Source organism: Manacus vitellinus, unplaced genomic scaffold (genome assembly GCF_001715985.3).
Source record: "Manacus vitellinus isolate BGI_N305 unplaced genomic scaffold, ASM171598v3 scaffold_13_pilon, whole genome shotgun sequence".
NCBI classification, from domain to species: domain Eukaryota; kingdom Metazoa; phylum Chordata; class Aves; order Passeriformes; family Pipridae; genus Manacus; species Manacus vitellinus.
In genome coordinates, this window is record NW_021938999.1 from 16,535,172 (window position 1) to 16,554,032 (window position 18,861).

The 18,861-nt window shown below is 41.8% G+C and overlaps 1 protein-coding gene across 2 annotated transcripts in view; it reads left to right on the top strand.

The window, feature by feature from the left end:
• The window catches only part of GRM3 (glutamate metabotropic receptor 3), a 104,728-nt gene that overhangs the window by 33,123 nt on the left and 52,744 nt on the right, over positions 1–18,861 (top strand). Inside the window, exon 1 of one of the 2 annotated variants that reach the window (XM_018068116.2) lies at positions 8,602–8,621. The exons of the other annotated variant lie outside the window; for it this stretch is intronic. The gene's annotated coding sequence lies outside the window, so the exon portion shown is untranslated. Of the gene's footprint in view, positions 1–8,601; positions 8,622–18,861 lie in introns of those variants that run through there. 2 annotated transcript variants of the gene reach the window in all.

Here is an 18,861-nt window from a genome sequence, read left to right on the forward strand (position 1 = left end):
GGGAAGGGAAGGGAAGGGAAGGGAAGGGAAGGGAAGGGAAGGGAAGGGAAAAGGTGAATATTCATATAACTCAGGAATTCATTTTTTTTACAGTTTGGTATAATAACCCCCATTAGCGAGAAATTAGAAAACCAGTTTCACCTTCATAATTCAGAAACAATAAGAATGCTTCAGACATATATATGCATAGCTTAACTTCAGAGTTTTGGTGTTCAGTAGTACAAGTCTTCAAATATTCCTACTTCTGCCCTCCCTCAGTGACTACTTACCACCCATAACCTGTGTTTGAGGAAGTCACTGCTGAGATGAATAAAGGTTGTACCATCCAGATGAATTCCTGTTCATTAAGTTTCCACTCAGTGTAATCACAGTGATGACCCAACACATTGGGAAAGAGAAAGTCAAGTTCTACAGTCTGGCCAAATCAATACCTTTGCATTTGGCAACATGATGGTTTTACCCAAATCACTGCAAATAAATGGCTATATATTCAATGATGCCAATGGTACTTAATTTATACAGTGTCTTGCTCATTTGCAAGTGTCTTAAAAAATAAAAAAGGTTATCATTTAACTTATGTTGGGCACAAGAAAATAGAAGTGAAATGTCTTGCTCAAGACATCAGGAGAATGACAGAATCAGGAATGGAGCCTGAAGCACACATATATCCCATCTTCAAACCATCCCTGATGTTATATTGCTTCCCAATTTAGTGTCCTAACCAGTCTAGTCACATGCAGTCCTTCTCAGCATTCTTGAGAGTTCTCTCTCATTATCATTTCATAGCACCCAGCCTGATGAAGGAAATATTTCTAATTCTTCTTATGGGTGTCATTTTTTTTCCTGAAATGCACAGACCTGAAATTTTGGACTACTTCTTGGTATTGGCCCTGCAGGCCCCATATGCCTCCATCACCCACCCTAAATATCCACAGCATTGCCCTGTGCTGGCCCAATGTGCTGGATGCCAAGTGTAACTGCACCAGGAGAGCTCTCTCCGGGGGCCACAGGCCAGATGACAAAGAGCCAGGAAAGGAGGTTCATAGCTGAATATCTTTGCCCAAGGGAAAGCAGGCCAAAGAATACAAAATGTCAGCAGAGGGCATGGTGCCCTTGATTGAGCCGAGAAGGGCCCCCGCTGGCTGGAAACCCAGAATTAACAACAACAACAACAACAAGAAAATTAGTAAGGCTTGCCAGCTGGGGAGAGACATCTGGCTAGTGATCAGAGGGGTCTGTGAGTCAATTAATCCATCTCCGAACTGGATTAGTGCACTGAAACATGCTTCCCTTCACTGCTGCAGAGGGACCTGTTGAATGAGCTGTAAAGATGAATGGAACTAAAGAAATTTTATTTAGATGAAGAAAAATGGCTCTGAAGTAGTGAGTGGGTGGTTTTTACATGCCTTATGTGCTGCAAGAATTAAGCACAATTCAGAGAATTTAGGGCATGAAGCAGCCATTTGGATACAAAAGCTCTTGAATTTAAGATCTGGTGGATTTAAAATTTGTATCTAGATATCTGTCAATTTATTTCTCATGATTATAGCATACCCAGGAGAAAAGATATTACAATTTAGAAGAAATAACACTTTGAGTCCATTCTTTCACAACTGTATTAAATCAAGTTACTGTGTGCATCTCCAGAGAAGCTATTCCTGAGCTCTTTTGCTACTAGTTGGGTTGGCAGGACTGTTGCTTAAGGACATCACCTTGCATTTAGATCTGGACAGACTGAGACTCAATCTCCACCTTCTCTGTCATTGCAGATCAATGGGACATGGTCTCATATACTTTTCAGATCATCAGAGACAGGACCTGAAGGCACCTCTTTGGTCATTGGGTTCAGTTCCCGCTGTCATGAGCCATCAGTTCATATAACTCCTTCTTTGGATTTCTTCAGCTGCCTCTTAAATTTTGCTTTTTTGACTGTTATTCCTGCTGTCAGAAAGCTTTTCCAAAATGTCATTCCTCTGCTGTTTAGAAACTTCTTTATAATTTCTAATGTCTGTTTATTCAGGACCATGTTACAGTCATTTGTTCTCATGCCAGAAGTGTCTTTCACTCTCCTCCCTTCTGAGTACTCAGACCCCTGAGGTGTCTATGGATAGCTGTCAAAAACTTTAGCTTCCTTTTCTCTAAGCTAAATAAGTGAAGCCCCACTGCTCTCCTCCCTTAAGACAGCCTCATCAGTCCCCTGTTCTTTTTAGTAGTCCTTCTCCTTATCTATTCCTAATTCGATTATTATTTTTATACTAATACATGGATTATACAAAAGTTTTAAATGGTATCCTGTGCAATGGCACCAACAACACCTTGCATCTGCAGAAAATACTCTTTCCATCTGTTTCCTGGAAGTTGCATTCACTGACTGGGTGCTGCATGCACCCATGTAATCTCTTCTGTTGTTTTCAAGAAAGGAACTTTCAACTTTAGGAAAATATGAGGAATTTCAGTTAGCAACTGAAAGCTTGTACTTGAGACCTTTTGGGAAGAGACACTCAATTTTTTTTTTATTCAAGAGAGTATGCCCAGAGACATTCTTGATTCAGCTGTTAGCAAAGCAAATTCAGTGCTGGGATGCATCAGGCAAGATTTCTCTAGCAGAGGCGGTGAGGAGTGTCTTTGTGTATTACTAATGAGCTAAATAGTGCCAGGGAAAAGTCCTTGACAATATAATTCCAATTGCCCATACTGAGAAATTGCAGGAATGATCCCTGGAATACTTCTGATCTGAGTCATGGAGTTCTTTTGGGATGTGACACTGTCCCAAATAATTCCTAGATGTGTGTTGGGACTTAGGACATGGTGGGGACCATTAACCATTTCCATTCTCAATGTGGGTCCCCTTTTCCAGAGGCTGAGGGAGGGTAGATGGATGGCTGGCTACAATTGTGGTCCTAATGCTCTCATTGCATCAGGACAGTCCCACAGAAATTTAGTTTATAAGACAAGACATAGCTACTGACATGATAATTGTACAGCTCCTTGTCTGAAGGACTGTGCACAGTTCTGATCATCTGCACTCATGACAGAGGAGCTCGAAGATTGCAAGTACAGCTCTCAAACACTAACAGACACCAGACTATGGTCATACCACTTAATTGCTAAGACAGTCTCTAGCCATGGAGTTTGACCGAGATAACTCTCACAAGACAACTCCTGGGAAGGGGCTGGAGACTGTCTTAGCCCCAGCAGTATTCACATCAGACCCCTGGGATGAGACCTTGGAATTCTGGAGCTCCAGAGATTTTCATTGTAAGGGCACAGCACAGCTCTACCAGATAGTATCCAGACCAGAGAGTGGTCCAAGGCCCACCCTATTTGCTAAGATAATTTCAGCCAAACTGGATCAGATATAGTGAAGAATTATCTGGGTGATCAAAAGAATGCAGAATTAACTCTATGAGAGCATGTAAAAATGATTGTGAATGCTTCTTCAAAATCTGCTTTATACTCAAATAGAGCTTTATGTACAGAAACTGTCCACAGCCCCTGGGAATTTGGTTCCCAATTCTTTTAACTGGAGCATCATTTCAGCTCTCAGATGTCATGTGTGAGAGACAGTGAGTTTTGGCGCAATATGTGTCAAATATACCTCCAAAGAGATGCAGCACTTCTCTGGGAGGTAATGACAATTGCTGAGCATGATTTCCTTCCAAATTAATATGAAAACTCCATAGATATCAGTCAAGAGAAATTAACTCTCCTAAAGATATTTCACAGGAATCACTTTCTTTCCTCTGTCTTTGCTATCTGTCTCGTCTCTCAAGGAAAATGCCAAAGTGGATAAATTCAGAACTTACAAAGGGGCCTAGAGTAATGAAAGCCCAAACCCATGAACATCTGTACATAACTAGGGCTGTATCGGGTTGGCAGGCATCTTGTCCCCATTGCTACTGTGTCACTCAGTGTCCATTACCATCTATTGACTGTTATCCAACACAGACAGCCCCAGAGATGAAGAAGGAAGGACTCTTGGCACATGCATAAAGCCGACTGTAGTGAGTGTTTTGCATCTTTAGGACCCCTGGTTTTACTTACACATTGCTTAAAATACAATATTCGGCACAAATTCAGGCACCTCATCAGAGGAACCAGGAAGGGAAGGAGAAGCACTTCTGTCTCATTCTCTTTAAGTGCAAAGGAAAGACTCAAATCTGGTCCCCAGTTTGGGGCATGTTCAGAGCAGAGTTCCAATAAGTAAAACACTCTTTGTTTTGGGACCGCCAATACTTCTTCCTCCTCTGATGGTGTCTGAGGACACAAGTGAAGCATATGTAAGCTTTTTGGAGGGAATACATGAAGAAAAGGATCAATGCCATGATTCACAGGGATGCAGAAGCACCTCCATCCACTTCTGTACAGCTTTGAGGAAGGCATACCAGGACTAACCCAACCCTTCTCACTAGACTGAGGCACCCCTTGCACAGAGCTGGCTTCTCTTCTAGATTTTTGCTCTGTGCTTTTGCAAGTGACACATTGAACACAGTAAAACAAAAGCCCATGGCTTAGGACTTTTGTTACAGGTGCTTCCCAAACACATTTATCAACTCATTTCCTCCCCCACACCCCCCACAATTAGCAGCCAATTGCTGACACCGTTTTGCAATTTTGAGATATCTATATGCTCCTCAATTCATTCATTTCACAGTTGTGTTCTATGCAATGTCTCTTCTACAATCTTTTGATGCATAAATCAAAAGGAAATCTAATAATAAAAAGTGATCATAAATAGATACATATGCTTGAAAATAAGAATTACAGCATGAAATGCAGGTAGATATGGATAGAAGAAAATCTAAATTTATGGACTTTATAAATATAGCCAAACTTATTCTCACAGCCCCATCAATGTGATAAAAGTACCCCAATGTGTTTCATATCACCAGTGGGGAATATGGGACTTATAGGGAGGGAGAAATGTTACTGCAGGCACACTTGACATGGAATTGGGAATTCAGTTGAGATTTCATGATCAGCAGCTGATAAGTTAACCATGATGAGAGAAAAGAGTCAATTAGGACAGCTTTAGGAGCATGAATTAAATCTAAATATCCCTTTATAGTCATTAAGCCATATTCCTTCAATATGGCACAGCAAGAGACACAAGAAAAAACCAAGGAAAGACAAGCCTGGCCCAGCTGATTGCCACCTATCTAATCTCTGTCAAGTGCAATCTTATAAATGTTTGCTTCCAGCAAACACAAACCACAAGCAGCGGTCATCTCAGAAGTGAGCAGTCCCTCATTCAAGAAGGAAAAAATAAATGGATATCTTAAACTTACCTGCAAAGTGCCCTGACCTTACACTCATGTATAAGAGAACCTGTGTATTTTAAAAAGAAAGTGCTCTTTAAGGAGAGATTTTTAAGCTGTTTAATAGGATGCCCAACTGAAACTCTGGGAATAATAAAGGAGTGTTTAAAGCAGACTGCCTGCCTCATTCAGACATGTCAAGGAGCTGATCCAAAGACACACAGGAACTTTAAAAGGTGCTGGAGCCAGACCATCAGTTTCTAGTACTAATAGGAGCCGAGCTGTTAATGTTTTTGCATGACATCCTGTAAGGAAAATCACTGGCATTTGGCTCAGTCAGGAGAGATTTCACCATCTGTTATTGTAGAGACCCAATAATGATAAAAAAACCAAATAAGCAAAAAAACCTAACACTCTGTCAAATTTAGTGAGGTCTTAAAATATTCCTGCACAGGTAGAGGATTTTGCTGGAGGAGAATCAAGACAGCAATGGGCTCAATTACATCCGAGTTCCCTGTGTAGGACCTGTCAAGCAACTCCTATCATCACGTCCGTAAGCGAGTGTGAGTAATGGGTTTTATTTAAATTCATGTGGTGTTTTCCTACCTACACCCAGACAGATAATGGACATAGACCAGAACAATGATCACTGAGCAGCTATCACTTAATTCTTGTTTTATTCTGCAGCTTGCCTGCCTTCATCTGTCTTCCCTCCTGAAGAAGTAAGCACGTTCCTTCTGTCTCAGATGGAAATGCAATGGCCTATTACGAATTCATCACAAGTTTTACATTTTCCATCCAAAATCATGAGAGTGATACAAAAAACAAAAACCTACAGAATTTGTTTCCAAAAGCATTCAGCTTCACGCATATATGTTTAGCTTTCTGCAGTTTAATTCCTTATCCCCCAAGACACACAGTCATCTTCCCTCTACGTAGCAAATCTAACATTTAAAGATTTTATTTGCCTCACCAAAAACAATAGGTACTAAGTATGGTGGTAAGGGCAGATCATCTTATGAAATATTGAAATAATCTCTTGACTCGTTGCAGTTCTATTGATTTAAGAAACACAAAGAAAATATGCTGAACAAGATGAGGGGGGGATTATGTAGCATCACGTGAATGTGGTAGTAAAGCATCCTACATACTCTCACCATTGTCAGCTTCCTGCAGGAAAAAAATATGTGTTCAGCCCTGAAAACTACATCCTTTCAATGCAAGTATACATGCACATTCATTTGCTCTAGCTATCTGAATTCCTTTGGGTTTAGGAAAGCTGTCAAAACCTTATAAGTGTGAATGCTGTTGTGTAAGTAAAATTAATCACTCCTTTTCTGCTTCCCATATTTTAAAGATTTAAATGAGTCTTATTGCTGGGGAAAAGATGAGGAGGAGCAGAGGGGCTGTCAATATGGAATTGTAAATCTTCTGGCATTTAAAGTCTTAGATCTAACTGACCTCATGACGGTGCTTCAGACCAGCACCTATCTTGGTGTTGTAAAGCAAGCTAACTGTCTTTACCCAGGCATGAATCCCACTTTGCAATCTGTTGTAACTACCTAGGGTATGAGGCTCAAGTGGAATGCTCCAGTCAAGCAAGTAAACATCAAAAAACAAACAAAAACATTTGCATTTGAGGAAGTATGAAATATATTTATCATCTGTCCTTTAAGCCTGTGTAAGTGCTGGAGTAAGGAGACAGTAATATGAATAGTTGTAAGTCAGTTACTAAATAAAATGGAAATATATGAATAATTAATGCTAATAATAACTGGGGCTTGCCAGACTGGTGTGTGATGAGGTTTTAGTTGATGCTTGTCAGGGATTGTTTGGGGAGAGGGCTTCCTCTCTGTCCAGATCCCCCAGCTCACTGTGGGCTGCAAGCCAAGATAGAGGCTGGCTATTTTCAGTACAGTGAGGAGGAGTTCCCAGCAACATCCTGCTGATGGCTGTAAGATGAAGGCTGGCTTCAGAAAGCAGTGTCAGCCAAGCACTGTTGCCTAGAGGCTGTCTGTCTACACCAGCAACTCTGTCCCGAGGCACTTCAGACTCAGTAGACGTTATTGACACCCTCATATTTCAGCTGGCTTCCCTCCACTTCCCCATAGCCATTAGAAAGGCTTTCCAGAAAGCACTTTGGAGCAGGAGCCAAACCCAGATGCTCTGAAAATCCCATGGGATTTTCCTAAGGAACTTGCATGTGCCCAGAAAATAGAGGGAGCCCTGGGAAGATGGCTAGCTTATGATTTTTTCTCTGTGTGGTAGCAGGAGAGATGATCCCACAAGCCTTATTAACTGTTCTGCCATCATTCCTTTCTAAGGGAGCTGGTAATGTAATTCTCCAGAGGAGATCTCCTTGTTTGACCAGAGTGAGTGCCCCTAGTTCTTGCTTTACCTGTCAACATACTGTCTCACAACCCAGAAAAAAATCTTTGCTGGCAAGATACGTCACAACATTGAAGTTAGGTCTGAGGCATGGTGCCAGCTGAATGGATCTGTCTAAAGCCTGGAGAACATGGGATTCGTGTCACTATCCAATGGGGCCAGATTTCTGCTGCCATCAGAGCCACATCTAATTTACCTCCATGCAAAGAAGAACGGAGTGTACTCATTGACCAGACTACCATTCACTGGAGGAGCATGTAATGCATTACAAGCATTAATTCTTAGGATACAACTGCAAGGTCAGAAAGTAATATTATCTCTATCTTCTATAGGTACAAAGAGGTGAGCCAAAGGCAGAGATGAGACTGGAACCAACTTTCAGTACCCTGTTTTACTTATTAGACTGGAGCCTTTCCAACAAATGGAAGAGGATTTTACATGCTATGAGTCCAAAGTCTCTTGAAAAAATAACTCATGTGCTTTAATGAGCCAATATAAGGAAAAATGTGATGTACGTGAGTTTTCCTGAGATTTAGGCAAGTTACTATCTAAATTAGATGATTGTCATACAGTCAAAAAGTGCTGAAGGACACCTTCATACAAAATTCCAGGGTTCCCTCTTTCTCATCAACAAAACAATGAGTATTCAGGGCACTTTAAGCTGTTCTGACCTATTATTGTAGAGCTCTTTTCTCTTGGTTCTGCTGCACTCAGTGCATTTCCCCATTTAAATTCATTACCTTCATGAACAAATAGCTTTGTAAAGCTCTGTGGCCTAGTTGTCTAGTTTAAGTGAGGCAACATTGGTAAAGAGAAATGGGAATTCAGTTAATGTTTTTGAGGAGAAACAAGTAAGCTCTGGATAATGAAGACCTGAAAAGTGTTTTGGTAATCTAAATGGTGTCTACCTTTTGCAGCTATATCAGTCATAACAGGATCCATTTCTTCTTGTTTGTGGACTGGGCTGTACTGAAGGTAATACCACACTGCCTTGAGCTTCTTGTTCTCTTCATTGTTCTTAGATATTGGTGATCTCAGAGTTCTATCCTGGCACTGGGAATGAAGTGATCTTTGCTTCTTCTGCCATTAATTCATGCCATACTTTGTTTTCTTCACAGCTTCTCATTGGTAAAATACAGGTATGGCATTATTCCCTGTCACAAAGGGATCTGTAGTGGTGGGGAAATACAAAATATTCTTGTTTATCTGTTCAGCTACTGAAAAAGAGAGACCTGCTCACAACTCCATGAAAAAAAAATATTTCTGAATGTAAGGGTTAGGTGTTCAAAACAGCGAAGTACCCTAAAGAAAATGAGATGTGTTGCAGGTTTACTTCCCTGTTGCCTTGCTGAGCCATCAGGGATGCTGTCAGTCCCCAAGTGAAGATCATGACATTAGTTTAGACTCACAGTATGCACTGAAGCACAGCTAATGTTCTCCTGTAATTGTTTACCAAATGCTGAAAGCAGCCAGAAAGACCACATGCATGCATTCACATATATGCTCACTGCTATGCTTAGGCCGACGGAAATTTTATAAATTGCTAACCCTGTCTGGAACTGTATTGCTCCCAACCAAACATCAGCACATTGATTTGGGCAGCAGATCAAGGAGTGGAAAATAGGTTCTATGAAACAGCAGGCTTAACAGCTGAAAGCATCAAAGCGCTGAGCTTCCATACTGGCCAGATGATGAGTATTTAATTTCTTCCCTGTGGGTCCTGAAATGCAACAGAAAAACAGGAACTAATTCATAGGTCGGTCCTGTTGTCCTTTAAGTATCAATGAAAAAAGTTTGTACCTTCTATCAGAAATTAAATTTCTCAATTGGTATATTCCTATGGACCACCAATAGTCATGTTAATGTGGTCCATGTACTCAACATGGTCACAATGAGGACCTGGCCTCACTTTCAGCAGTCACTCAGGGGCACCAGCATGCAGCTGGCAAAACTGGCTTGTTCGCTTGCACATGTGTGAACAAGGCAGATACTGCTCCAGACATTGAGAACAGATGTGTCCATAAGACACAGATATCTATCACATGCAGATGTCTACCAAAGCTCTCTGACTTTCTTAGTACACCTACTCAAATTCCATAAACTTTGTACTAGATGCATCAAATAAGAGAGGAAAGGAGAGGAAATTTAATTTTCCACTTGAAAAATTATGGTTCTTTCATTTCTATGCCTCCCCACATTACACTCATATTTAATTTAAGATCTTAAGTGGTTCTAAATAAGCTCCTAAGATTCAGTTTAAGCACAAGATATTCATTCAGGATGAATGAATAATTCTAAATAGCTGGAACAAGAGAACAAAAAGGTTTTAACGTTAACAATGGGACAGATCCACCAACAAGATAACTATGATTGACACAAATGGAGCTTCTTTCGCTGGTACTTAATTTGACCATTGCATTGCACAGTGTTTTATTCCTTGTGATTACAGACCTAGCTCAAAACAGTCTGTTGGTACAAGAGAACTCACAGTTCAAGTCTATAATACCCCTGACTCAATGAACCAGTGAACCACACCAAAGTCTCACGTTGACTCTACGGGATGTCAGTACAGCTACTGGCACAAATTATTGAATTGAGCTTGAAAAATGTACAAGTTTTCTCTGACTGTGGTGCCTGTTGCTAAATTTGTCAAACATTTCCCATCATGTGGCTGTCTGAAGCCCCAGGTGAATGGAAATGTAGGGTGTTTTCCACTTGACACTCAGTTTAAGGTGAGCTGAGAGTGGGATAAGGGGGGGAAAGTTTCAGACAGGAATTGTGTAAAAGGTACAAGTGGACAAGTGGAGATGGAAGGACTGCTGCTTTGCAATTTAGAAAAAGTTCCAGCAAGCTTTTCCTTGATAAGCAATTGCAGTTTTTTATGTCAGGACACTGAGAGTGAGCACATGAGTTATGTGATTGAGATTTTTGCTAAACCTCTGAGAATGTCCTGAAGCTGGGCTGTTACCAGCCCTTCAACATAATCACCACTTATACATGCTGAGGGAAGCCTTCTTAAACACCAGGAGCTGAAACCTTTAAAGAGTCTGTCCATGCTTAGAAGGCTTGAGCCTCTCAGTGTTCCTAGTGCCATCCAGAATAATCCCACACAATAAAGCAGGAAGTTGCATTGCTTCACTGTGTCTGCTTGGGACCAACTTATCCATGCCAAGAATAACAAATCACAGAGGCAAAGTTGGGATTTTATTACCATTGCTGTTCTCAGCAGCCAGCCATGGTAGGGCTGACCCCCAGAAGAGTCTCTTCTCCATTATCAGCACAGTCAGATAAAATGAAAGGAAAAAATCCTGCCACTGAAATGTTAGGGGCATCTAAAGTGTCTTGCAGTATACAGATAACTTGGGAGAAAGAGGCTGCTGACGTGAAGAGGGGAAAGGTTTGGAAGAGGAACACAGGAAAATTGCAACAGGGAACAAGGAATGGGATACACCTGAGAGCAGCTACTGACCTGAGCAGTGATCAGTGAAAGGAACAGTTTACAGATTGAAGAAATGGAACTTCTAGCATTTGCAATCCTATCATAACAAGCAAACTTCCTACAGTCCAGCACCCTGACTGCAGAGTGCCAAGTTAACTCACCAAGTTCATGCTGGACTAACTGGGGCACGCTGTGATGATAATAAAAGCATTTATCTCTCATGAATGCAAGCTTATGGATTGATAGATCATTTGATCTGTGTGACTGTATTATGGATTTGCCATTAGCTTTCATCTTTAGCCATGCTGACAGAATCAAAAAACATATTTATTGCACTGGGTGGGTTTTAATCGACTTTGTATTTTCCTGTGAGTACAGTTGGAACACAGATAATCTACAAAATACACTGACAATCTTCTAGTTTATTCTGGTTTATTCATATTTTTTAAAAAAAAAAACACCCGAAGAGCATATCACAGATGTATTCTCCTGTAAAAGCTTTACATAAGATTTGAAGGAGAATAAACTAGCATTAGCCATAGAAGAGAGAAAGATGCAGTGCAAAAAAAGCTTATCCTCTGGGCCTGATGAAGAAAACAGCTCGAAGCCAGCAAATCAATGATCCCAAAATGAAACTGAAACACTGTCCACAGAGAGAATGGATTTGCAAAATGTGAGTTCTCCCTATTTCATATGGTATTGCTCCTATTCACAGAGGGGGGCTTTTAGTACTAAGGCACAAGGTCTGATGCTGTCAGGGCCTGATAACATTAAAATAATGTGACAGAGGGACCAATCCTTAGCTAGATTGAAATTTTAAGAGAGCATGAAGGGGAATCCATCTTATCTAGACCATCTTACCCATCTTATCTAATCCATCTTAGCTTTGTTGTTGACGTCTACTTGTGAACTAACTGACTCTTTGTGGATTTCATCAATACAGTCAATAGAGTGCAGGGTGTGAATCAGCCTAAAATAGAAAGGACCTGAGGGTTTTGGTGAACAAGCTGTCCCTGAGCCAGCAGTGTGCCCTGGGGGCCAAGGAAGCCAATGGTACCCTGGGGTGCACTGGGAAGAGCATTGCCAGCAGGTCAAGGGAGGTGAGCCTGCCCCTCTGCTCAGCCCTGGTGATGCACATCTGGAGCTGCTGTGTCCAGTTCTGGATTCCTCAGCTCAAGAGAGACATGAGACTCTTGCAGCAGGTCCAGAGGAGGGCAACAAAGATTAGGGGACTGGAGCATCTCTATTACAAGGACAGGCTGAGGGAGATGGGCCTGTTTAGCCTTGCAATAGGACAAGAGGGAACGGGCAGAAACTGATGCACAGGAAGTTGCCCCTGAATATTAGGAAGAATTTCTTTAGTGTGCGAGTGGCTGTGCATGAGAACAGATTGACCAGAGAGTGAAGTCTCCTCCACTGGAGATGTTCAAGAAGTGGATGAGCCTGCTTGAGCAGGGAGGTTGTACCAGATGACCCACTATGGTCCCTTCCAACCTGATCCATTCCATGATTCTGTAAGTCCGTGAAATTAACTGCATGCCAAGGTACCCTTTGGCCTTGTTGGTCTCATTGACTAAATGAGAGTCTGAAGAGTAGACTCCATGCAGAAAATTTCATTGTTCCATTCTATAGACCCTGTTCGCTGTCATGGAGAGAAATAGATCCAGTTGGGTGAAATTTATTTCATCCTATTCCAATGTCTAAGATATATTAGATGAATCATGTCCTATAATTGACTAATCCAGGAGTAAAGCTGTGCTTTTGGCTTACATAACAACAGGGGAGGTTTTAAAGTCAGAGCTTGGGACATTGCAAGGATAGAAGAGTTCTCAAGGCATGCCCTGGTCTTTTGAAGGCTGTTTTTCTAAGGAAATAGGGCTTATGCAATTTCATTAACTGTCAATTCAATAAAATTTGAATACTAGCCAGTTTCAACAAAATTGTAGAAAATACAGACCTTGGAGACATTAATCTGTTACAGGTTTCCTTTTGAGGAAAGGAAGGTGGCTCAGTAAAGGAATGAAGAATGAGATTAAAATCCCACTGATAAAGAAAGGCTGAAGAGTGAACTCAGCCACATAGCAGACATCAGAAAATCCTCCCTGGAGAAAACCACAGGCAAACAGACTTTGTGGAAAGTCCTTTGCTCAGATGGGCTGTATCACTGTTGTAACCTATCTTATATCAGCTGGAAACTGTCAGATAATGTATCTGCCTTGGAAAAAATAAAATGCCCTGGTCTTATGCAATGTCAGAAAAAAAACAGTCAAACTGAAACTCAAGTGTCACCTGAGGATAGCCTGTGTTTGACTGACATCAGTGAAAGCTTGGCTCTGGATTCAGTAAACCCTGATTTCACACTTTGTGGCCTTGTTTTAGACAGAAAAGTTACAGGCAGAGCGCCGCCAAATATTCAGTAGCCTATCCAAACCACTGAGAAATCCTTAGGTCAGGATGACTGACCACCTCTGACACCTTCATATTGTAGATGATGTCTGTTCTGCAATCCACTAGGACATACTGAGAACATGCAGCCTGTGATAAAAGGCTGTTACTCAAGTGTTGTCTTCATTTTAATGTTGGAGAGAGGCCATAGGATTTCCCATTTTAAATGTTGTCACCTGTTTTTGCAGGACTCCACTGTTTCCCATGTATATTTTTCATTTCTTTGTGGAAAAGGAAAAGACAGAGGATGTTGCCCGTGCTGATTTTGCTTTCCTGAGAAAAAGGCAGCTGGGCCTGAGCCATGAAGGGAGTGTATTTCACTGCTTGTTGCCAAACAGGGTCCTAAAAAGCACATTTAATTAAAAACTTAGAGAACAGCACTTCTTTTTCCCTGCAAACTGTCATGTAGCTTAAAGGTCTAGGATTTTGTCAAAGCTATCATTCTGCCCTAGAAAGCGAATTTCAAAATTTCCCCTCAAATTCCTTCACATTTCCATTCTTGTCATCCTTCCGTAAGTCCCCTCTTCCCAAGCACGGTCAGTGAGATCCACAGAATTTGTCCCCAGGCTCAGCAATGCCCTGAGCTGCTGAGCTACTGCTGGAGCAGAGCCACATCCAGGGCTGCTGTTTCCTGATTTTTCTCCTTGCTCAAAGACACCTCTGCAGTTCCTCCCCTGTTATGTAGGGCCCTCTGCCTCCCAGAGCTATGGGGCTGACACACGGGTAACACCACAGCCCTGGGAAGAACAGAGGATCTGCAGAGTGGGTTCTTCACCATCATCTTTCTCTCTGTGAAACAAGCTGTGGGACTGGAAGAATATGCCCTTGAGGGGAGTGCAGCCTGGTTCACAATCTGGCATGTACAATTCCTAACCTACTTTTTTCTCATGCACCTGGTCCTGTGGTTTCTCAGCTCACATTTTTCAATCACCGCTTGACAGGAGAATTTGGGGCAATTATCACAGAATAACATTCACTGCATGCCTGCTGCCATGTGGATAGTTCTGCTGGATTTCCTGTGGTCAGTAGAAATGTTGGCAAACATGGAATTTCTCCCTGATCAAAGCCAGAAAGTGCAGGCAAACAGTGAAATCCATACCTCTGGTTCAGTTTCGTTAACAAATACAACTAGTGACTCTTGGCCAGTTCCTGAATTCTTTAATGGGATTATTATTCATTCATGCTGGCCTCGGTGAAATTTAGGAAACAAGTATTAATCTTAGATTGCAATGAGAATTGTAATAACAAGAAAGCTTGTTATTACAAGGCACACAGGCCACACAGAAAGAATATCCAGCCCTGGCCCTCCCAAAATAAATCAGATCTAACTCCTCCCGGAGTGAGGCAGGAGTACATCCCTACAGTGGACTGTACCTTCCAAGAAATAATAACCTTTATACAAACATCCATGCAAAACATTTTTAACTCTTCCTTGACCGAAACTCTGTCTGTCTCCAGTAAGCAATGAAAGGAGCACAGTTAAGACCAAGATTCATCCTGCTTAGCTTTAGGCTTTAAAGTTGCTGAAGTTAGGGTTGTTTTCACCCTAAGCTCCTGCTTTCCACAGTGGAGGCAGCATCTGTAGAAAGCATTTTATCCCACCCAGGACAGGAATTGCCATCCATCTATTGTAAAGGAAACCAAAGAGAGAACCTCACTGTAGATGTCTAAAATACTAGGAATGAGGAGTCCAAAACTTCTCTGGGAAGCCTGTTCCAGTGCTTCACCATCTTCATAGTGAAGAATTTCTTCTCTGTATCTAATGTAAATCTGGTCCCTCTCAATTCAAAGCCGTTCTCCCTTGTCCTATCACTACATGCCCTCCTAAAAAGTCCTTCTCCAGCTTTCTTGTAGATCTTTCATCATGCCTTATATAACATGTGGCCATATGTAAGAACATAGGACAAAGTTTGTACAGGTTTAGAAAGACGTGAATTGCTGAGATTATTCATGCTGGTCTTTCTTCTTCTTTGTCACGATGTCTGAGATTTGGCACCACAGAGCAACTCCTTGCAGAAGAGTCACAGACATGGAGTATACTTTATCCTGCCACCCAGCTGGGCCTTCATCTGACGCCAGGCATACTGATGCAGAACACCAGCATTGTTCAAGATATTCTTATATAGGGCCTGTCTCTTTCCTTCCCTTCATTAGCAAGAAATTCCCCCCTCTCACTATCAGACCATGAAGTATTCTGGCAGAGGTATTGAGCACCAGGCTGGGTGGATTGCAGATTCAGTTCTGTGGCTGATCTGTGGGGAAATGCTATTTACTGTCAGCACAGAAAAGAACAAAGACAAAACCCGCATTGGAGAAGGCTGTTTCCTGAACCTTGCAGGGCAGAAGGTGCCACACCACAGGAGGCAAGGTCCCCAGGGTGTTCTGAAACAATTGGTGAATGGAGTCACAATGGGCCATCAAACTGTGTGGCTTTACCCAGAATACAGTCGCACCTCTTCTTTCATTATTTGTGCTAAGTACCTTTCTAAATTTTGAGTTAAGCAGTGTTGCCATAGCAATGGCCATTTACAGTGAGAGAAGGCAAAGAATGTGTTGGGGGAGTGAGGTTCTGGCTCTTTACATAAAAATATATGTTTGCATGTAGATACACTGCTGTGGAGCTACATGAAAGGAGCCAAGCAAACACTAGATCTGAGGCATGGACAGGTGGCATGGAATAAGGAGAAGCTTGCTGCAGATTGCAGTTGTTTGTTCCAGGATACACCTGCAAAGATCTGAGTTCTTAAGAGAAATGAGTTTGAGTGGTAACTGACATTTCATTTCATAGCAGTAGAAGTCACTCCTTTGGTCAGGACAAGGCATGTTTGTTACTGCCTGCATGAGATAAATCTTTGCAGAAACAGGAAAAATTTTCTTTCTCTGGTTTATTTTCATTAAAAATAACCCTTGCTGCTAACTCTTTAACAGGAAATGCTTTTCAGCAGTCTACTCCCACTGTTTATACAAGTTTATTTGCCAGGGCACAGGCTGACAAAAAGTCAATAAATAATGCAGGCATTGTATTACCTCATTTCAGGTTCACTTCTAACATTTTTCTGCACTCATAGCAATAGCATTTCTGGTGGTTACAGCTGGACAGATTCAGAACTTCCGAGGGTTATTCCTTCACTTTCTGCCACCACTCTGCAGGGTGAGAAAACTTTACAAGTTTAAATACCTACAGGTAGGGCAAGATCCTGCCCACATCCCTGAGCCTATTTCCCCAAGGACTTTGGCAGAGGTTAGTCTTCCTCTGACTAAATTTGGCTTCTAAGTGGAGTTAGGTGTCACCTTGACCAGCAAGTGCAGGCAGTGCCTGAAGTTAAGTGTTTTGGGAATTCTCAGCCTGAGAGTGAGATTTAGATCCCCATAGCACTAACTGATGCAGAAGAGCAGAAAGTTTGCATCACTGGCTGGGACCTGAATTCTGTCAAAGTCCCACAGTAGACTGATTGTTAATGGCCATTTCAAAGTCATTAATTCATAGCAGGGCATCCAAGTTTGAAAAATGTAGCCATAAACCTCTGCAGTATACCTTGTCCCTCCATGAACCCAGACAGGGCCACAGATCAGAATTAAACATTTCTGGGTTCCTGTAAGAATACAACATTTAAGGTTTGAAAATAATTCGGGGCCCAAAAGAGAGACATAAATGTGAATATTTTTGAAGTATATCTCTGTATTTGCTTGTTTCTCGGTAAATAGAAAGCACCAGCTCTTTCCCTATCAGTGACATTACATGCATCTAAGGGCACACTGGGTACATGGCAGCTCTGAGAGACTGAGGATATTGTTTCCATCACACTTCCAGTGGTACTTTCTGGCAGAGGTAAGGCAGCCTCGTACCTTTCTTTGCCAAATGAAAAAGAAAAATGCATCAGTCAGCACACCCCATAGGTTTCAGTAATTTACTGATTTACAACAGCTGCAAATCAAGTTCTGTAAAATTTTTAGACCAATCCAGTTCACATAAATAGCTGAGGAAAGCTCTTGTTTCCAGTAAACTTCTGTGACTTTTGTGATTAAAACTATAAAGGCAGTAAGCACAATTCACAATCAATTATGTTTTATTAATGTTTTTTTAATACACGCCAAAGCCCAGTAATCATGAAGCTGTTCAACAATGTTGTTCTAAAATCAGCTAATAGCAGGATGTAATTTGTGGCCGTCTCTACTCACTTACAAAACACTTGCTCTGTTAATTGTGATTTCACACTCCACTGAATGCTGTAGCCTGGAGGCAACATTCATGTGATGGAAGAGTTACCAGTCTGGGCTGTGGTGGGAAGGAGGGGAGAGGAAAGGATCATTTCGAGAGAGGCTACTGTTGTTAAATTTTTAATCCTTTTTGTTCTGTTAAAAAAAAAAAAAAAAAAAAAAAAAAAAAAAAACTAATAAAAGCAGCTAAGCAGTAAAAAGCTACAATACGCTGCTAAACAATTCTTTCCTTAAAAACCTGAACACTCTTTCCATGTTTTGATTGCTTTCTGTTGTTTTGTGTTGTTACCAAGATCACAACAAAACAGTTGGCCAGGAGGTGAAACCCTGTCTATGCAATCAGGCACCTACCTTGACCTCATCTTGTAGATGCTCAGTGAACCACTCTGCCTAAAGCAAGTGCCTACATTTTCATTAGAAATATTTCCGTGCCTTTGGGGGTCCCAGAGACGCCTGGTGTCTTTCTTAAACCAGAATAGGCAGGAGATTCTCCTGCTGGAGGTCAAAGGTGGCTAAAATGTTGCCATATGTTGGTGTGTAAATTAGGCAGATCAAATCTCATCAGTGAACAGTCAGTGGTGATGAGACAAGCACTCAGCCCTGCACAGCCACAGGCAAAGAAACAGCTCCTGCTCTAAAGTGCTTGCTGTGGATATGTCAGAGGGAGAAATATTGCCTTGATCGACAAATGAGAAGAGCCATCTTAACTTGGAAAATTTCCCACTGAGTGTTAGGTACTGCTGTGGCAAACTGGGAGATACAGCTCAGACCAGACAGGGATGGGAGCACCAACCTGGGAGGGCTTTTTTTTGACTTATCACTAAGTTGGGGCAGGAAGAAGGAGTCACAGAGGGGGCTTTGCCCACTGCTGGCCATCACCTTTGCTATTCCATTTTCTCCTATCCTGACCAATGATGTGGAGAGCACCAAGCCAGGTGCTGCTCCTTGGGGATCCAGGCCAGGATTGCATCCCATCAGAGCAGACCGGGTGGCAGCAGAAGTCATGCCACATAGAGACAGAGAAGAGAAAGGGTGCACACTCTGCTGCTCTGTGGGGCCAGCGTTACTCTCAGGCTGGCTGTGCTGGCAGCCAGATTGAACCCCAGCAGAAGC